This window comes from Marmota flaviventris, chromosome 15 (assembly GCF_047511675.1).
Source record: "Marmota flaviventris isolate mMarFla1 chromosome 15, mMarFla1.hap1, whole genome shotgun sequence".
Taxonomy (NCBI): domain Eukaryota; kingdom Metazoa; phylum Chordata; class Mammalia; order Rodentia; family Sciuridae; genus Marmota; species Marmota flaviventris.
This window is the reverse complement of record NC_092512.1, coordinates 43,172,935-43,195,457: the sequence shown is the minus strand read 5'-3', so window position 1 is coordinate 43,195,457 and position 22,523 is coordinate 43,172,935.

Genomic DNA, 22,523 nt, shown 5'->3' with positions numbered 1-22,523 from the left:
TAAGCATTCCTTAAAAATTCTGGACAGTAATTTGTTTTTCTGTATTCTTTGCAAAAGCCCTACCCAATCTTATAATGTCTCTTAATCTTGATTATGGTGTCTTTGTGTAACAATGGCTTAAATTTGCACATAGTCTGCTATATAAATACTTCCTTTGATACTATATACATTTGTTTATTATTTAACCAATCTCAAGGTTATAAATAGGAGCCTTTATGTATTTTCAAAACTTTCCATGTTTTTTATCCACATGGAATTTAATTTTTATAGTGTATAGTGTGAGGTAGGGGTTTAATTTATTTATTTTTTCCATAGGGATAAATCATTCCTCAACAGCATTATTGAATGGTCATATTATCTCACTATTTTTAATGGCATCTCTCTTATATTAATTTTTCATATATATGAGAGGAAACCATACTATAATACCTCTATTGCTTTTTATAAGTTATTATCTCTATCTCTGTTTATAATGTCCTTTTGCCACTCTGTTGACTTTCAAATAGCAAACTCTTCTATTAGGTCCCATTTTAAATGTCATCACCTGTATGAGATGGCACTTACATTTCTTCCCTCTTCACTCTGTTGATTATAATCTTCATTACAACATGTATTGCACGAGAGAGAGAGAGAGAGAGAGAGAGAGAGAGAGACGTTTGCACTGCCAGATTTTTAGCTTTTTTGAGGCTAAACACATTGTCCTGTTATTTTGTACTGTCAATTACCTTGTAGCTATCTAATAAGATTATCTAAAGGAATAAATTAATGAGTGAATCTATAAAACAGAACAGCTTGAGTGACACTTGGTAGATCTGAATAATTCATCTTCCTATCTCTGGTCTCTTTCCCCCTTGTTTTGCTGACTTTATGTAAAAATTTTAACATAGTTGTTATGGATGGCATTTTTCTTCTCTCTCTCTCTCTCTCTCTCTCTCTCTCTCTCTCTGTGTGTGTGTGTGTGTGTGTGTGTGTTTGTGAGTGTGTGGTGATGGTATGGGGAATAAAACCAGGGGCTCTACCATTGAGCTACATCTTCAGGTTTTTTTTTCTTAAATCTTTTTTCTTTTTTTCTTCAAGACAGGATCTCACTGAATTGTAAGGCTGGCCTCAAGCTTGTGGTCCTCCTGCCTCTGAGTAATCAGGATTACAGGAATGCAACACCACACCTGGCTCTTGGGTGGCATTTTTCTTTTTAAAATTGTTATTTGTGTCTGTAGATTGTGTCGATGCTATCTTATTTGTTAGATTTTTCATCTCTGCTTTTAAAAAAAATGATATCTGAGAGCTAAATTGGCAACCTCACCTACATGGTGACCTGCTTCAATCAAAAATCCCTAAAGCTGCCATGCTGAGTTGGAAGGCAAGCTCTGCGCTCAAAATAAGCTGCTATTTGGTACAGATAGCTAACATCTGTAAAACATACCAAAGACCCTAAACTCACCCAATCTTGCATGATTATTTTTAGATACTCTATGGTTCCCTATAACACTGTCTTTTGCCTCAAGTCTCCATATATAGTTATTGAATATTTTCTTGATGATAAACATGTGCTTCCTCACGTGCCTTACTCTTGAGAAGGTCTTGTAAGATCTATCAAGCATGCTGGCACTAAAAAGCATAACTGACTTGGATTTGCCATTTCCAATCAAAGGATACACATCCTATGAAGCAGAGTAAGTATAAACATTGTTGAGATGATCTTGAGGTTGTCATAGCCACTAGTTTCAGATACTATTTGAAATTAGATTTTGACAACCCATTGTTGGTATTTTTTTTTTACTTGCAGTAAGTTTTCAAATGTTTGCCAGTCATTTTTTAAAATATTTTTAGTGTAGATGGACACAATACCTTTATTTTATTTATTTATTTTTATGTGGTGCTGAGGATCGAACCCAGTGCCTCACATGTGCTAGGCAAGCGCTCTACCACTGAGCTATAGCTTCAGCGCTTGCCAGTCATTTTTATTGCTGCCAGATGGGCCATTGACTGACCTTATAGTAATAAATGCAACTATGAACTACAAACAACTCAAAAGAGGTGAAAACACACTCCACCTAAGAGAGCATCATGGTCTTGGGAACCTCACCCTCAGCCAGTTCTTCAGGCAGCAAGTCCTACCTTTTATCAGAGTGGAAGCTTGCCCTTCTCTTTGATTACAGATCAGCAAATAATGCACAGTTACTTAATTTTGTTTAAAGGAATCTGGCTATAACCTGTTCTACACTGTTTCTGCATTAAGTTAAACTGTGTCTCTAATTCTTTTAATTGGCTTAAGGAAAGAAAAACTACTTCCAAGATTTCCCACATTATTCTTTAAAGCCTTCCTTAACACCCTGAGCTTTCCTCTTGATCTTTCTCTTTCTTATCCCTAAAAATATATTTTTTTTATCATTAACATTCCAAGGTGTTCAATCTACATAATTCATAAAATTGGGCTTTCCAATTCCTGACATGGTTACCCTATTAAACCTTTTAGGTATTCATTCTTAGCTCTTTCTAGAAAATTTCCTTTTTGAACATGCCTTGCCTCTACTCTCCTAGGTCTCCCTCCCATTACACACATAAAATTTTTCTATTTTCTTCCCAATCCCAGCCATATGGGTTCCAAGTTTTCTCATTTGCCTCTTGTGCATTTCCTTATTAAAAAAAAATAGAAAGAAACAAAGTAAAAAAGGGAAAAGATCTGTTTTATCTCAAATTAATGTTTTAAATCCCAAATTTACATTTAAGGGGCATAAATAACTCTTATCTACAACTTCTGTCAGACTCTTCCTCTCTTTGGAGTTCAGTTTCCTTGTCTGAAAAATGAGGTGAATGAAGGGATCTGTAAGGTCTATTTCAGCATAAACATTGTGATGCTATGGACCTATTTGTCTCTGATACATCTCAATTCATTAGGGGTTATTTATCACAGAATAGGCTTTCTCTTTTACGTTCAATGCCTTGAGTACTTCGACCATCAGCACACTACATGTTGAACTGGGTCATGGAAGAGAAGAATCAGCCAGCTCCAGCATCACAGATGTATGTGTCTGACACAAAGTCAGGCCTGGTAGGGAGAAGAAAGAGCAGCAAAATCCCAAGAGGCTGCTAAAATATGAACCAAAATAGGATAGTCAGAGCCAAGGATGCATGTTGAGGCATTTTTGTGATACCCCAGGACAAGTAACGTGTCCAGCATCAGGACAAGAGTTGACATCAGGGAGAGAGTTGACATAAAGGAGACAAAAAAAATTATAATACAGGAATCAGAAAAAAAAAATTAAAAAGATTTTTTTTAACTTTAATAAAGCATTTCCTTAGATCACAAGTTTAGTGGTAAAGACAAGAGGACAGGCAAGATGTGCCAATAAACAGAGTCAGGTTTCTAGGTGTGGAGTGTGGAAGAGGGTATGAGCCCAGAATTTACTCTTTTTGTCATCCCCAACACAGAAAAACACCAAAAGCATAATATCTAAATGCAATGAGCAGTAATAGCTAGACTTTATTTTCAAGTTTGATATTTGTTAGTCTACCTCTCACTTATTAGACTGCTAATCTCATGATGAGACTATTGTGCATGCAGGTAATATAAAAAGTACAATTATACTCCTTCCATTCTGTGAGGTACACAGTACACCAGCAAATGAAAAGGGTTGGCTTTAGAAGACTCATTCTTTCTAAATGAGCAGAATTCTTGCAAAGAACTTTTTATTTCCCCAAAAGAAAGTTGGTTAGATTTATATATTCTAGAAGTTTGCTTTATTGAACAATCTTTTTCATTTTTTAAATAAATCAACTTTTTTTTTTTTTAAGATCAGGACCTTATATGATGCCAACCATTCTGAAAACTGGGTAATGGATGATTGGATTGAAATAAATTTAAAGTTAAAAAATGTACTTTTTCCTATATTCATTTTGCAGAAGAGTACAGGAAGGATTGGAGTAACTGGGATGAAGCTGGTCACATAGAGCAAGACATGAATTAAGGTGCTATGGTATCATTGTACACTCTTGCAGCTTCTTCTCAGACTGAGAGGGGTGTAATCCTTGAACATCCTTACCTTGCACCTACTTAATAAATTAATGGGAAAATAACAGACATAGTGAACATCATAGCAGAATCACTGGATGACTACCTGTTGTTGCCTTTCTATCTCTCTTTGAACTCCTACCTCATCTGGTAAAACGTGGATAGCTTTCTTTCTTTCTTTAGCAGTTTGCTTTTTAGGGTTTGTATGGACATTGGTGCCAGGTACACCACCACAGATTCCTGACAGGAGGCTACCTTCACTGATCCCATGATGAGATCATTCATTATATATTAAATGAATTCACCCCATGCAAGTCACTGTGTGAGGTACAGTCAGAAGTAAAAATTCAACTAGGTATCAGAGATCATTTCTACTAATAGAACAGTCTAATCTCCTTTGCTTTGTGTAATCTGGAAAAAAAATTCACATGGTTGAGGTTCAGAGAAAATTAAGAAAATGAATCTCAGTTCAAATAACAAAAAAAGGTCCTGTATGAAAAGGAAGTAGCAGATTCATGTTTAGCTCTAGCATGTAGTCAAGCTCTTCAGTACATGTTTTCAAATATCAAAGTGGAAGGAGTGGTGGTAAATGCCAGACGTTAACTGGTACCAGGTGTCTCTCTCTCCATCGAGTAAATTAACTCAAGATTGCTTCCATTAGCCTCACCTCTTCTTCTTATCACCCCACCACCACCACCACCCTGCCTGGAGGGAAATGCTTTCTGATGGCACTTCCTGGCACCACAGCAACTGTGATGTTTCCAGTGTGCCTCTCTCCTTTTGGTGTTCCCTTAACTCAATGACCCACCAGTGCAGGCTAGAGCTGCATTAACCAGGTCCCGCCCTCACAAGAGAAATTCCTTTCATTCATCAACAGATAAGGAGTTTTGACAAGCCTCTCTGGGGAGCAAAAAGGGAGAAAACACACACACACAAGATTGTCCGGCAATACTGAGAGACACAAAGCAAAGCAGCCAAAGAAAGGCCCAAGGAAGCTCTAAGGCAGCCAGGGCAGACAGGGAGTCTGCTATCAGAATTAAATGCGATGAAGTCCAGAGCCCTCTCTCTGTCTCTACCTGCTTCTTCTCAATGTCACTATTGGCCAAGAGTTTGATACAAAACAGATCCCCAGAAGTATTCCAGTAACTCCTCAGGACCACCAGGGCAAAAACAAAAACATTCAGGGCTTGACACTTACCAGGGCAACTTGCCAAGCTTATCACATGTGAAAAGAGCTGCTGGGAGACAATAATCTTGCTCGTGTTCACAAGGCTGGGTGTTAAGTCTCTGGGAACCAAGGGCATTTTCCATCCTGAGCAGCCTAGTGGGGCTGGGAATAGCACTTCACTATGAACTGCCAGAAAGGACAATTTTACATTATATGGAAGTAAAGGCTGGAGGAGAATTTGGAAGGTTGTTTTGGAGTGGGTCAGGGACAATTATTCTCCCTTCTTGCCTTTAAGTCTGAATATACTGGAATGACCGGATATTTCATACATTCTTTATGTAAATCTCTTCTGCAAATCTGGCCTTGAGGAAATTCTCACCCCAACATAATACTTGCAGCATGCATTTCTTTCTCTTCCTGCAGTTGCCACTGGAGATAATAACAGCACACCTCCTTTAATGCTTTCTGTGTATAAATGTGATCTCAAGCCTCTTCTGTGGGTTTTTCCCATGTGATCCTCATAAATGCCCTATGAGTCACAGATGAGGAAACCAAGGTATCAAAAAATATGGCCGAGGCCATGAAGTTAATGAGTGATAGAACAAGGATTCAAATTTTGTTCTCACTGGATTTTTGCACTTTTGAACAATTTTTTTTTACAAGGACAACTTTTCTATTTTTCATCTTAGTTTTCTTTTTTGGGCTAAACACTTTTGCCTCTAAGCTTTCTTCTTCCCATGACTTCAGTCTCCTGTCTTTTCTTTAGGTTTCTTAGATTTCTAATAAGATTTTTTCCTAATATTGTATGAAACTTCTAATATATGTCTTAGGTTTGAATATATAAATCAGCTTGTGTATGTTATGTAGATGTATATGACCTTTATCATGTTGTTATATCTTTTTGCAGCTGGAGGATTACCTATTTGACCTGTATTCCTTATAATTCCTTATAACTACTATAAAATTTCAAATTTCTGGTCTATTAAGATAAACCCTTATATCTCAAATTGAACCTCACCCCTCAGATATGTTTTTCCATGTTTCATGTATAGCCATGCATCCATCCCTTATGCAAATTTGTTAAGAAGCTTTGTGAGGCTTTGAATTTTATGCTATTGCTATTTTCCTCAGGCTTCACGCCAGCCAACATGGTTTAAGGTTGTGGCAAACTGCAGAAGTCTCTGTGGCCCACCTGAAGGGCAACCAGTTCCATTTTTTTTCTCCACCCTTCAGAGGCACCTGGCTCACAATCTGGCTCATCACACCTATTAAAATGATGATCAGTTGGGCTTTTCCACTATATGATACTTGTATTCCTTGGACCAAGGATATAGAAAGTGCCTCCTGCTGGCCAGGCATGTTGTAAATGCCGGCTTTAAGTCAATGAACAAAACAGATAATAATAAATAAATCCTTGCCTTCTTTTTTTTTAATTTTAATTTTAATTTTTTGGTATTGGGGATTGAGCTCAGGGGTGCTTAACTACAGAGCCACATCTCCAGCCAATTTTATTTTGTTTTATTTTGAGACAGTGTCTTGCTAAGTTGGTCAAAGCCTTGCTAAAAGTTGTCCAGTCTGGCTTTGAACTTGCAGTCCTCCCTCCTCAGCTTCCCAAAGCTGCTGGGATTATAGGCATGTGCCACCGCACCTGGCAAATCTCTGCCTCTTGAAACCTCTTGAAATTTTTCGTCTAGTGAGGATTTACAGATATGCAACATATTAATTATGCTGGAGAATTTGATAAATGAGAATTATGAGAAATAGAAAGTTCATTCAGCTAAAATTGATTTGACAACTCTTTGTTAAATACTGAATATATTACACAGTGTTTGTCAGGTGCTGGGAATAGAGGCGGGGCCAGAATAGGCAAGTTTCCCCTCCTTATGCTTTTTTTTTTTTTTCTCATGGGCCATTTCCTAGCCTAACTGTTGGATCTCACGTGCATTTCTTACTCCTCTGCTCCTCTGGTGGTGGGTGGGAATAGGAGGATTATCCCTGCAGACTTCATTTTCCTTGTTAACTGATTTGCTAGTCATGGTTCTGAGCCAGAACCAGGAAACATTCCTTGTTTCTGGGTTCTGCAACACAGTTTCTCCTGTGCTCTCTCAGCGTGGAGGTAGCTTCTTGTTCTGGATTGCATCGCCCACTCCTATTTAACTTTCAGCTCTTTCAAAATCTATGGGATGCAATCCTTATATTATGCCTCTTCTCTTTCAAAGACCTGAATTGATTTTGTTTTTTCTCATGGACCCCTGAGTGAAGTAAGTGAGTCTTAAACAAGATATTAAAATGTGACAAGCAAAGCAAAAGTGGAAATGTGGGGTACATTGAAACACATGAGAAAAAGTACTTACTACATTAGCTTTTGCTAGGGCTGCCATAATGAAATACCACGGAATGGCCACTAAACAACAGAAACTTGTTTTCTCACAGTTCTGGACTCTATAAGTCCAATTTCAAGGTTTCTGCAGATTTGTTCTCTCTTAAGTCCTCTCTTCTGGACTTGCAGATAGTCACCTTATCCCTTTGTCTTCACATAGTCCTGTATCAGTTCTGCATAAACCTCATGCCTCTTGTTACAAAGAGTGTATAGTCAGATTGGATTAAGTCCATCCTAACAGCCTCTTTTAACTAGACTATGTCTTTAAAGTCCTGGTCTCCACATATAGTGACTGAGATACTAGGAGTTAGGACTTCAGCATATAAATATTGGGCAGTATTCAATTCAGTCCATAACACTGACATAGTTGAAAAGCTAGGGAGACACAATGTGGAAACCATCAACAAATGCAATAGTAAGGAAGACACTGGCAGCCATACAGGAAGTTTATTTTTATACATTTGAAACACCTTTATCAATACACCATGATAGCCACTGGATATACAGGCTTGAATTAAGTGAAGATTTTCTCCTGTCGTTAACTTTCAGTAGAAGAGATAGACAAGAAAGGGAACAATTAAATATGTAATGTCATTTGTCTCAAGATAGGATCAATCTAGAGAGTAACTGAAGGGTAAAAAATAGGACCATCTCATCCAATTAAGAAAGTCAAGAATGGCTTCTCTGAGCAGGATGATGATCAGAAAGCAAAGACAGACTCTATTCACCAGATATAAAATATATACCCCAAAGGCGTACCCCCACTGACCCACCTCCTCCAGCCACACCCTACCTTCCTTTAGTTACCAGTCTCTTAATTTCTTTCAGAGCATTAACCCCTTAATTGGATTAAAGCTCTCATAACCCATTCATCTCACCTCTGAATGATCTTGCATTGTTTCATACATGAGCTTTTGGGGAACACCACATACCTAAAACATAACAGTAAACTTTGTGTCTTGTTGCTTCTTACCAGCTATTGCAATAGATCACTTTTTTCACTGCCTGCTGTCATTTGAGCTAATTTAAAATGACTCTCTTATAAATTTCTGTCTTGAAGAAGCCATTCTCCAAAGACATTATTTAGGAGTGAAGGTAAGTGAGAAACCATGTTCATCATACTCATGGACAACCTATGTTCATTTAAGATTTTGAATAATATTATACAAATCATAGGTGAAAGGCTTCTCCATGCCTCCTCACCCCCAAATCACTAAGATGAATCTTAAATATGAACTTCTTTTTCTGGAAAAAATTTGGTTCAGTATTCTAAAAAGATATCTTCATATATTGTTCCTGTCCCAAGTTTTTAAAGCATTGAGTATTTAATCAGTGTTTATAGCAAATGTAAGAGTAAATGTATTCTTTTCTCATTAGAAGTAAGTTGCAGGCTATTGAAAGTAGATTTTAAAAATACCACATGCATCTTTCTAGCAATTAAAATTGAGAGTATTTGACTTGGAAGTTTTCTGAGTTGTTAGATTGTTTTGCATTTCTACCTCTGAGGAGGAAATTGATTCTAAGTTATAGCAAGAGAGCACTGAGTTAGATGTAAAGAAGAACTTTGTGTGTCAGGCTGATTAAACACTGGCGCAAATTAGCAGGGAAGCTTATGGAATCGCCATCTGTAGAGATGTTTCAAAAATAGAATTGACGAATTTTCTTCTTTGGATGATTTAGGAAGTGCCCTTCCTGGCAAAGAGATGGACCAAATGGGCTCTTGAAATCCTTTTTGGTTCACTGTTCCTGAGAGTCTTCCTCTACAGTTCTAGAAAGTATTTGTTTCCAAAGTAGAATGTAGAGCAGAATGCCTTTAGGGAAGGTAGTGTGTGTGTGTGTGTGTGTGTGTGTGTGTGTGTGTATGTATGTGTGTCCATGCCCTTAAGTAGAAGAATGGGAAACAAACATTGAGTTATTTTAAAAGTAAACTTATAATTTTCTAACTGGTTATGTTGGATTATGTCAAATAAATAGGACTTTTTCAGACTTTGTAGTTTCTTGCCAACTTTCTGATGCCTTACTCTGCTTTCTCTGCCCAGACTTGAAGTATGGATCTGATCCTGGGTCCTACTCTCTCTCCTCCTCTCATACCTTTCTTTCCCAAGCCAAATTTATGTTCTCCTGAGGTTTCTATCCTTGAATAATTTAAAATCTGTTTCTACAGCTGTCAATGTTTCTGAGGGTTCCAGATCTAAGTTCCAACTGGCCACCAGGTACATCAACCTGAGCAAATTCAGCAAATTCAACTCAACACGTATCATTCAGAAGATCTAGTAAAAGGGTACTTTTATATTCTTAATCTCTAGCCTTCCCTCTGTAGTACCAACCACCCCAGCACTTTTTCTCAAGCCCCCCATCTGGGTCCTCATTATCTCCTCAACCTCAACTTACACAAACAAATCACTCCCCCAACTCCCCCAACATATCAAACATAGTCATAGAAAATTATCTTAGAATCCTCCTTCATGTGCACTAATTGTCTCTCATCTAAGGACCCTCTCAGGACATTCTTTACATGACTATGGCAGAGGCCACTGAGTATCTGGGGCTCTATCATGCACATCACATCTTGGGCTCTGAAACCCTGATGACTGGCTGAACTTCTCAGTGTCTCTGTATCCCCAGGAAGACCAGTGGGGATGAAAACAATCCTATCCCATAGGACTGAGAATGAAAACACGTAGCTCAGAACTGGGGAGAATAGAGAAGTAAGCTGTCTTTGCAATCAAGAGTTCATTTTTAAAAACTAATAATACATGCAAGTCAAATAATTGTAATAAGCTATGAGCATACACCATCATCATAATCATCATCATCACTGCAACTAACCTTCCTTTAGTACTTGCCATCCTGCCCTGCCATGTGCTAAAGCAAATGAATCATTCAGGAGTAGGTATGTTGGGGAAACTCTCAAAACAATTAGGCAAAGCTAGGTCATTTAGATTCAGTGACCTTTTTTCCTGTAAGGCAGGATAATTCCCTGTAGCATATTCTTAAGTGTTTAATCATTCTATTTAAGGGACTAAAACTATTCCATTCCTTTCACAACCTATGAAAGATTGTCCTATAATATACCAGACATAAGTTCCAGAAAATTCCTTTTTCTAACATTTACTTTTCTTTCAATCACTTTGACAAACCTCATATCCTGTAATTTCATTGTACAGAAGTACTATCATTGTGTAGTTTTTATGCCACGTATTTACAGCTAGTTATTTCATTGCTTCTAAGATTTCCCCCCTAAGATGTCATACCACATGCGATTATTCCTTTATTCTTCCAAGATATTAGTCCTAAGTAGCCAAATCTTAGTTATCTTTGAATCCATTTGTGTTTTCAAATTGCCTCCCATTTATTTAAAGTTCTGTGGAAAACTCTCAAGAATATAAACATCACTTGATCTGGTATAATGATGATGATAATAAAAACAACAAAACCAACAAAAAACAGCATATGAAAATAATGATGCCTTACATCCATTTAGTGCTTTATAGTGTACAAAACACTTTGTACACCAGTTATAGTGGAATTACATCTTACATGGAGACTGGGCTCTCAAACCAGTATGTATAAGTTGAAGATTGCCTACAATTAAAACTACCCTTAAAAATCCCTTAGGAAGTGCCACATGCAATATCAACATACCATTTCTCAATCAGTCCAAAGATTTCTTTTTTTCTTCTGCTATTGGAACAGATCTGTTTCTTTGGTTGAGCTCCAGATGAAGCAGTTGGCTTGCATTGAGGGACCATGTTGCATGAAAAATAAGTATCTTTAAACACTAGAATCACACTCCTGCACCATCAGGTGCCCACATTATAAGAAGCAGCCGCAGGGAGACAGAAGCCCAAGTAAAATCAGTGGCCTATGTCATTCTTACCCTGGGGCACTGAAAAGCTGTGAGGAATGGTCCAGACTATTTCTTGTCTCCACTTTGTCTCTGTTTTTCTTACCCTTTCTGCCCCTGGAACGTGAGTGCTCTCTCTCTCTCTTCTCTCTCTCTCTCTCTCTCTCTCTCTCTCTCTCTCTCTCTTTCTGGGTGAAGGATAAAATATTGGCATATAGCTGAGTATGCTTAAGTTCAAAAAAGTTTTCTGATATGCTGTCACTACATCCCACTGGAAAATCTGAACAAAGAAGTAGACAGGAATTATTACCTTGTTTCACAAATGTAAATATATAAAAGGTCAGAATAAGGTTGCAAAATTTAAAAAGCAAAAGTACAGGATATATAGTTTAAATTTCCATATCAGATAAACAATAAATAATTTTGTAGGATAAGAATATCCAAGGTGATATTTGGGACATACGTGTCCTGAAAATATTTTTTATTCATCTGAAATTTAAATTTAACCAAGCATCTTAAATTTTATTTGATGGTCCTCTCTCAGGAGTACAATTTGATCTGAAGTCTTCTAGTTTCCACACCCTTTATGATACAATATGGTGCTGTTCATATTTTGAAAGTATTTATTATCATACTTACTTTGTTAACACCTGAATAACCTACTTGTCTACATCAAAGTTATGTTTAAAATGATTCTCATTTTGTTCTAAAACATTACTCAATTTAAAAAAAAATAAGCAACACACAAAAATATTTTTTATCATTGAAATAGTTAAAAATTAACATTTGATTTTTCATAAGGAATCGAGTATCTCTTTTGTTTACACATTTAAAGATGAAAAAAATACTTAGTGAAGTTGATTTTTTTAAATCATGTGAAATCCATGAGTATAGTGAAGGCCTTTGCTGTTCAGATGGAATGGAAAATATCTAAGCCTCACCCCCCCGAAAAGAAATAAAGACCACATTCATGAGTCTAATATATTGGGCTTGTACTCATTATGATATCATTAATAGCCAATTAGAAAGTTCTCTTGGTATAAGGCCTTCTGACTCCATTTCTTAATGATTGGTATTGATGGTATTTTATTGCTGCTGTATACTTTGCTAGCACCAAGAACGATAGACTGTGATCCAGCAAAATATGATTCTTTAACAAGGCAAGCACAATGTTATTTTTACTATGCCATGTTACCTGGCAGGCAATTACAGTTCTGGACTTTAACATTGTTTTCCAAGAATAACAATCATATAATGTTTCATTTGGCTAGTGTAGGGTTTGTGACCAGCCACCTGTTAGAAGAAAAACAAGACATTCCTGTGGATGGAAGAGCTGAGGTAAATCATGAAAGGTTTTAAGATGGGGGCAGGGAAATAGCATGTCCTGTTGGCCACATTCGAAAAGGAAAGAGGTGAAGAAAATTAGATAACAAAGACCTGGGTGTTTCAGATTTTTTTTTTAATTTTTATTGTTGGTTGTTCAAAACATTACATAGTTCTTGACAAATCATATTTCACACTTTGATTCAAGTGGGTTATGAACTCCCATTTTTACCCCGTATACAGATTGCAGCATCACATCAGTTACACATCCATTGATTTACATATTGCCATACTAGTGTCTGTTGTATTCTGCTGCCTTTCCTATCCTCTACTATCCCCCTCAGATTTTTTGATTATCATTAAAGCATCCACAAAAAAATGCCCCATCAGTTGGCAGGGAAGAAAAGTTCTGAAATTCATAACCTCTAAGTTGAAATAGCCCCAGAACTGTGTTTTAAGCTGGTAGTGAGATGACCTGCAGATGATTAGAGAAGCATTCCAAGTGTGGGGGGGAGTTATGAGACCAGAGAACTGACTTAAAAGCCACTATTGAATCATGAGACAGATGCCTGAGTAGCCTCATGTTTATGAGCTTGTTCCTGGAAACAAGCACAAATGCCACTTCCTACTGGGAAAGTGTTCCCAAGCCTCAGTTTCTTCATCTGCAAAACAAGAATGAAATATATTACCAGGGTTGCTTTAAAGGAATCAATGTAAGTAAAAAAAAAAAAGTCCTATTATATAATAGGTGCATAATAAACGAATATATTATTATTATTATTATTGATAAGCTCTATGAATAAGGAACATAAGATTTGTTTGCTTATCAACTTTTATTCAGCAAACTTTAAGACAGTGTTGGGTGATAGTTTTCTAGATGGTAAAGATTAAGACATTTTAACCCAGGTTCATGTTTCCTCCTCGGTTCCTTCTCACATTTCAGTCCAATTTGCAGTTCCACAACAGAAATAGGATACATGAAATTACCAAGTGAATAAGTGATCGTATAGAGTAATGTTTCTTGTGCTTGGTACTATTTGCCTTATTTTATCTTACTTTAATGCATACAACAACATCCATGTGAGACAAGTCTCATATTGCCTCTGTTAAAGATGAGGAAATGAAGGCACATTGTGTTAACGACGGATCTAAGTTAGTGAATGTCAGAGCTGAGGTTTGTTTGGCTATGGAGCATACTGCCTTAGCCGCTACAGTCAGGAGAAAATGCCCAAGAGCCCCTAAACAGATGATTTGCCATCCTGACACATGAGAATAATAGAAAGGCTAAACCTTTTGTCATTTCTGTGGTCACCAAAATGATCTGATCTTGCATCCAGCATGAAAACTGAAAGCTAATTCTTACATCAAAGTGCCATTGTATCAATTCCCTAGTTCTCTTCCATGAGTATGCATTCATTAACATTTATGTAACTAGTCCCTCTTATTGCTGATGTGATCAAAATCAAAGGGTTAATGAACTAAGTCACCCTTGCTAAAAATAATCTCTGCAAAGACCACATGTGGTAATTCTAATGAGCCATTTTACAGCAAATGTACTTATAAAGACCATGAAGGAAACAAAGAATCAGAGTTCTCAAAGTCAAATTAAAAATCAGTATTAAAAAATGCCAATCTGAGTCCTTTTGGAATACATTTGAATCTTCTACTGTTTCTCCCCCCAAAATACCAGAGCAATTTATCAATAGATAGCCACTCTTCCACATCCACAATGCATTTAGATGCAAACTTTAGTAAGGGGGAACTGAGTCATCAAAGGACCAGCAATGTCTCTAATCTTCAGATTGTGATTTTCAATTAATAATAAAAGCTAAAAAGCCTGCTTCTTCACCAATTTTGGAAGGTTTCAAATAAGAGTATTCTTTTTCCTACTTGTTGACATGAAATTATCTAAATAGCTTATATTTTGAAATTCCTCAATATTTCACTTACTATCTTTTCAGAATTATAATTGTTTGTTTTATAGCCTAATGGGAATACACAGCATGCAATGCTCAAGGGTGAAACGAAAAGTAGAAGATTCCAAATGAAACAGGTAATCTTTCAGCTCTGGAAAAAATCTGTATTCAGGCCAGCTACAGCCTGGATCTTAGGGTGAGTCCTTCTATGTGGGAGTCACATTTTTGTGAAAGCTTGGGACATAGCATTAATGCTAACATAGAGAAATGCTTGGTCTAGATACTTCTTTATATATTATGCAGAGAAGCAAATGGCAGAGAAGTGATGGGAGATATCCATCTTCAGAGGATTCCTCAAAGGCTGGTATCAGTGGAGTAGCTAACCTAACACCTCTCACAGCACCCTGGAGTCCAGGTTTGATTGAACAGACAAAGCCATTTGCCCTTCTTTCTTCAGCAACTCAGAAGGAATGCAGGAGGCTAAGGGTGTGACTCAAACAGAGAGAAAGGAGAACAGGAGGGAGGGCTGAGGGAAAGGGGAAGAAGTAAATTGAAGAAGGAGAGAAAACAAAATAAAATATATTATCATAAAAATGTGAAATATCAAAGGAAACCACTTAGGAATAAAAACATGAAACAGCTCTCCTTCATCAGTGACACAGTTGGTAGCATCTCTAATTTCGGGACTCAGCCGGTGGGCATTACTGTGTGGAATTACTTTAGAATTCTCAGTATTGTTTAACATTGACCAATAGCTTCTGGGAAGGCTTAGAATACTTCAGGAATCTTCCAAGGAATCAGTATTTAGGAATATTTTAATCTACCCGAAGGTAAAGAAAACCAACAGAGAATGAGCTGAATTTTGGAGATTAGTAAATATACATTAAAATAATATTAAGCGATAGCAGCATAGCTTCAAAGAACATGCTATTTTGAACTGAGAAAAAAAAAATTAACTTGATCAGTGTCTGGAAGGGCATATTATCTACCAACATATTACTGTTGGCTTGAATTTCATTGGCAGGCAGAGAAATTTCCTCCTTCCCCTCTGTGAAGTGTGGTTGTGGAGAAAAGAATTTTCAAGATGGTCTTACTAAGGATCATCAGTGAACAATTTGCCATACCCAATCAGTGGTTTCTAGCAATGATACAAAAGAGGATTGTTTCAGGCCACAGTATATAGTTCACCTGACTGAAAGAAAATTGTAATTCTTTTCTGTAGCAGAGGATAGAAATGCTAGTTCTGGAATTTTCAGAGTAACTTAGAGGACATAATATTTTCAAATAAGTTTAAAGGATTTTTAAAAACATTGTCATATCTTTAAAAAGACAAACTTGTAACATGAGTCTGCATGGGACAAACCTGAGTATGAGTCCAAGAGAAAGAAATTTATGATGACAAATTAAAGTCTCAATTGTTTTTACATTTACTTTTGTGTAGCCATGTGGAATTTGTGGGCCACAATTGTTATTTTCTTCCAAAAATAAAAAAGCTCTAAATATATTATATATAATTGCACTTATATGTTTATATATATGCACATATGTATATTTATAAACACTTAAAATAGTGAACTGATTTTGAAGAATATTGTGCTGGTCAATGTTTCATAAATCTTAATGTGTCACAGATAAATTTAGACAACTATTGCCTACAGAGAATAATATTAAGTTATAATAATACCATTTTGAATAGACCTGCAAAAGTTCTTGTTTTGGTAACAAAGAGTCATTTGATTAACCATGCTTTGATATTAATTGACTTCATGGCTTAAAATATGAATTAATTACATTGAAAGTCTTTATATGCCTACTTGGAGTTAGAAGCCCAATATTCAAGACCTAGAAATATCAATAACTTAGCATACGATTTTGGACAAATCTCTTAATAGTACTGAGTCTTCATTTCTGACAAATAATTGGGATACTTTACATAAAAGATTAAAAGAGATAATAAATCTTAAAAGCATTTATATGACAGTAGCAACTAAGAAAATAACTACCATGATTACTAATAGTAAGCAATGATTTATTCAAGAAAAGTAGCCAAAAGAATCTTTCTTCTTCTCACACTATTACAAAATACTTAGAGTTGATGTCAAAAATCTTTATTAAAGAGAAGAAGAGATCTAAAGATAATTTCAAGAATTGGTGCTCACTAAAAAAAAACCTTCCTCTTTATGGAGATATTAACTTAAATTTGTTAAAATGGTAAAGTATTTATAAGTTGCTTTCTTTCCCCCAAAATATATTTCATGAAAACATATAAACATCTTTTCCTTTAAAGAATTATAAGCTGTGAATGAGGTAGCCTAATTAAATACATAATTATTTTGAAAAACACGGTACAACTTAAACACATGTTTTTTCAGAATTTTAGAGCAACTCAGGTCAAATTTATTTTTTGAAGCTTCCTGTTATATTAGGAGAATGTAAAAGTGCCAAAATGAGCTTACAAATTATATATATATATATATATATATATATATATATATATATATATATATATATATATATATTCTAGCTTCCCATATTTAGCAAATCAATATTTTAAGAAATCCACAAAATTATACTATGTGTATATGTGTATGCATCCCTTCAGAGCCCCTGGATGACCATGAGGTCTGCCCCCTTCCAAACCTCTCTCCATCTGCACTAGCCCAGCATTAAGCACATTATTTTTATGATATAGCAGCCAGATTTCAGTATAGAATATATATTGGGCAGCAGTAAATCTTTTCCTCAAAATGAATAACAATGTTACTCCAGATAGTCTTATCCAGCAAGAATTATCTAGGCTCACCAGAAGAATTCAGTATATGTGAGCAGCATCCTAGATGTGCCTCTGTTTTTATCAGCCTCTGCAAGGACAAAGCGATTCCTTTTATTTCAAAGACAGCGAACACTGAATCACTTCCCTTGCATATATATTAAAGCAAAAATAAGGCCGCCTGTATATTTGCCTTCCACACACTCAAGAAACAACCTCACATGGCCATTTTAATTATGTTGCCACCAAACTAAGATCCTTTGGAAAAGGAATTTTTTGTTCACAGAGTTATTCCCCTAAGTTGGCAGAGGTGGGGAGAAAAGGACCCCAAAACACTAATATCCACATCCATTCTAACCAACACCAATGCCAAGAAATGCACTGAATCTTTAAACGGACCTCCCACATTCTCGATAGGATGTTTTCTGTGCATGGTGATCCACAAATATTATCATTCCATGACAATGCAGTTTCATCAAGGTACGTCTCAATCCATGGGATACGAGTCCCACACAACAGACGGAGACTTTGGCGGAGCTCGGCGCACGCTGCGTGTGTTACTTACTGGTTATATTGCAGTGGCCACACTGAGTCCCGTATGGCGCCGTATTAACGGATGGCATGCAAGCACCTTCTGTTGAAACATCTGCGACAGGGAAATTTCAGGCATTTTTCCAGAAAATTTTTGTGCTCTGGACCAAATTTTCATTAGGACTATAAAACCTGGCAAACAGTATTGTTGTGTATGATTTTTTAATAAACTGGGACATGCCTTTGTTAAGGGAGTGAGGAAAAGGGCTCTTCAGAGACTCTTTTCTATTATAAAAAGTTCAGAAAACATATGACAGCTCACAAAATAACATCTCCCAACTTTTTTTTTCCCCCACTAAGTGCAAGATTCCAGGATCTCATAGACATACAAATAAAATTCACAGTTTGGGATGCAAATGCAAAAATGTAGATTTTCACATCTTGAAGTAAATTATTCCAACGGTGGCTTCCCTTAGACACGTGTTTGTTAAGAATGCATACAACCAACAGAGATGTTTTTTTATGTGTTTAATTTTTGATGCAGGAGGCCAAAATATCTGTGCAAGAGTTTTTGCTCGCTGTGAGAGACACCATGTCTCAGAATTAAGGGGAAAAAAAAATACCAAGTATGGGGACAAGTCTTATAAACAATGTGAACCTGACAACTAGCATTGTTCATTTTTCTCACTCATTGAAATATGCACTTTCCCATTTTCTTTCTTCACTGCCAATAACCACCCTACTATAGTAATGTAGCATAGAAAAACTCCCTTTTGTAATTCTTTAATTCCCGGTGCCCTGCTACAAACACTAATGCAAAACAAACATGCTTGGCAGTTAATATGTGCATTATCATTATGTAAATAGGCATGTTATCATTATAATTCGATGATGTTGTTCTTTGTAAAGCCTTTTTTTTCCTTTCTAAATATATTATCCAATTTAAGTTATAATGCATATTATACCACTGGGGCTGCATAAACACTCTAGATCATGGAAAATTAGTAGACTATATATAACAAAATGTTTACCACCTATGCACATGGTACTTGATACTAAGACTACCACACAAACAAATTAATGCTGCTTCCCATTGTTCAATTCCACCATAACAGTGCAGAGAAACCTTTGAGATTAATATTCATCTTGCTGTTCAAATTGAGTACCACATTATGACATTTTATATTGACAGCATTATAAGCTGAGATGATACATTTTAAACTTGATGAGATGAATGATCTAGGACTAGCAGAAAATAGGCTGCATATCTGAACCTTATAGGAACTAAGGACAACTCATGTCACAGTCTGTTTGGAAATGTTACAATGTTTGCATAAATCCATTGCTTATGCATAAGCACCAGGGAACTGGAATCCTGAGGCAGGCAGTAATCTGTAAAGTTCCTGCAGTGCTTGATAAGCATGCAAGATGCATCTTGCATTCTCCTTGGTGAATTGCAAATATATATGTCAGAAAGAGCATATAGCTAGCTGGATCTTGTATGAAAAGATCAAGGCAGATTTCATTCACAGTGACTGGAATAGAGCACAGAAGGAATGGATATAAGGAAATGAAGAGCCTAGTACATCATTTAATTTACTTAGGCCCCTAAAGCCAGGAAAAACTTCCTGGAACAAGCAAATATTTGGTCTCATTATTTGTCTTCGAATTCTGTAGTTGTCAGAATTATTGGACATATCACCATTTATTTTATTTTACCTATAAAGAAAGAGTGATGCCAATAATCAAAGGAAGGATGATGGTGTTCCATTACTTCACTTGCTTTTTCTTTTATGGAGCAATAAACTATTAACTCTGAAACAACAGACAATTATAATATTTATTCTTTGTTTATTTGTTTAAATAATGCCATCAGTTTTTTTCAAAGTCTCCTAAAGGAGAATGCTATTTGATAAATCATTAAACTGGTAAGAGCACAAACAGCATAAAGATTTGATTTCTGTAAATTTAAAACTCATTAGCATTAAAATCTGATTTGCAGGGTTCCAAAATAAATAAATTAGATGATTTTTTAAAATTTTCTCACTTCATACTTTACCAAGTACCTTTTCTGTGAAAAATCTTCTTTCTTTTAAAATATACTATACAATTTTAGTTATTGTACATAGTTTACCAATGACTAGAAACAATCCTACTATGGCTTTGAGATATTTCAAATATTTAACATATACATCAGAACTTCTGCTTTGACCACCCCCGCCAAAAACCAATTTCTCTTCTGCCATCAGATTCATGGCAGGTATGATTTCAGAGTTGTAGCTGATGGACAGATAATGCATGGTCACTCCCATAGTGTGCCTACACTGCGTTTTGTCCTTGAAGAGACCCACACTCCTTCACTCCAGACCTATATGCTCATTGTTACCCACTTTCTCCCAGCCCAATCTCTGCCACTTTATCTGGCTTATTTCTAGTTGTATTAGTTGTCTAGCTGCCATGACAAAATGCCATAGACTGGGTGGCTTTAATAACAGAAATGCATGTTCTCACAGTTTTGGAGGATGAAAATCCAAGATCAAAGTTCCAATTGGATGGTTTCTGGTGAGGCCTCTCTTTCTAGCTTATAGATCATGCCTTCCTGTGTCCTTACACGACTCTTCTGTGGGGAAGAGGGTAGGGGTCATTTCCAGTGTTTCTTCCTCTTATAAAACATTAATGCCATCATATCAGAACCATACCTTAGGACCTCATTTAGCCTTAATTATCTCCTTAAAGACCCTACCTTTAAATTCAGTCACACAAGGGGATTCAACCTGTGAATATAAATAGAATGAAATTAATTCCATTAATAGTAATCATTAAGCATATCACAGCTAAGATCTTCTCTCCTCTGGGGAGTTCTCCCTAACTTTTATGTCTGGTTATGTGACAGTTTGAAATTATGTCAGAGGTCCGGTACAATTTTGCAAGCTCCTCGTAGTAGTAGGCCTGATATTCTTTCTGTTCTGAAAATGTGGTATAGTCATGAAATGTAATATTGTTTTGGAGAAGATGCTAGATGAATTAGATGTGTGTCACACAAGGCCCCAACCCAGAGCATGAAAAACTAATGTGAAAACCCCTTTTGGAAAGTGAACCTCATTTTTGCACTTGTGAAAATACCAGATGAGGACAGAAAGACTTGTAATTGGAGAGTTGGAATCCACAGAAAGTGAGGTTAAGAAAGTTGACCGAAAAAAGTTAGCATGGCATCTGGGTATGTTACTGGTTGGGTTGAGGAAAAAGAGATTTAGAAGTCTTCTGGGTTAATGTGCCTCAGACCTGGGAGAAGATTGAGAGCACCACTAGAAGTTTCCAGTCACTCATCCATACTCTTTCAAGATCTACGTGGTCTGATGCAGACCTATGTCCTCTTCTCCTTCTGAGCCACGTGTTATTTTAACTCTTCCTTGGAAAAATAAGTGGGAGCCTGGATCCTCTAATGGGTTCATAAACTTGAATCTGTAATGATATAGTCACAGCCATTGGTTTCACTTTCAAAAATCCTACGTGGCTTTTGACAAGTCCTTGAAGAGAAGGATGGTTACTCACCCATTGGGACTTCTCAGGGCTCCTCTGAGGATCCATTGCATCTTCTCCCCACTTCTTTTTTTTTAAAGAGAGAGAGAGAGAGAGAGAGAGAGAGAGAGAGAGAATTTTAATATTTATTTTTTAGTTTTCGGCAGACACAACATCTTTGTATGTGGTGCTGAGGATCGAACCGCTTGAGCCACATCCCCAGCCCCCCACTTCTTGGGATTTACTGTGATTTGATGATAACACTGTCAAACAAGCCTTCCTGACCTTAGGGCTTTATGTGTATCAGTTAAGTTACACAGGTAACAGAGAAAAATATCTGTATAGTACTACTCTGTTTTAAAGAAGCAATATCTAGAGAATTTTGGGGTTGACAATACCTGGGGGAGGGTGACAGTAGGATCTGACAAGTGGAAATTTGGGATATTTTTAAACACCTTACAATAGGTACAACAACTTCCATTACAAAGGATTATTCAGTCTCAAATGCCAATAGGACCAAGTATAGAAATCATGGAATAGAAGGTAACAAAATGGGTCTTGGATTAAAACAGATGCCTACATAATTTCCCAAGCCTATCACTTATCTATAAAGCGAAGACAAAAATATACATTTCTTAGCACTAAGGATTATTGAGATAAACAAAATATTTATTCTTTGTTTAGCATAAATCTGATATTATATGAAATTGTATGAAGTGCTTTATGCACTGATATATACTCAATCTGAGCAACTATTTCAATGCATTTCAGAAAACAATAAAACTCATGAACTTAAAGCGTTCAGACTACATTATGGATTCATGGGGAAGGGGTGCGCACTGAGGGTGTGTGTTAGACTGGGAAATTATGTGATTGCCCTATTGTTATGAAAAATGAAACTCTCCTATGATTCATGGAAGAAGGGAATGCAAATCACCAGCCAGGAAATTCCTAGTCTCATCTCTTCAAAGATCAGCAGACTCTGAGAACAAGCGAGACACGTGGAGAGAATCCAAGGGCTCAAGAGTCAAAGAAGATAAGTAGAGGCTGAGGAAAT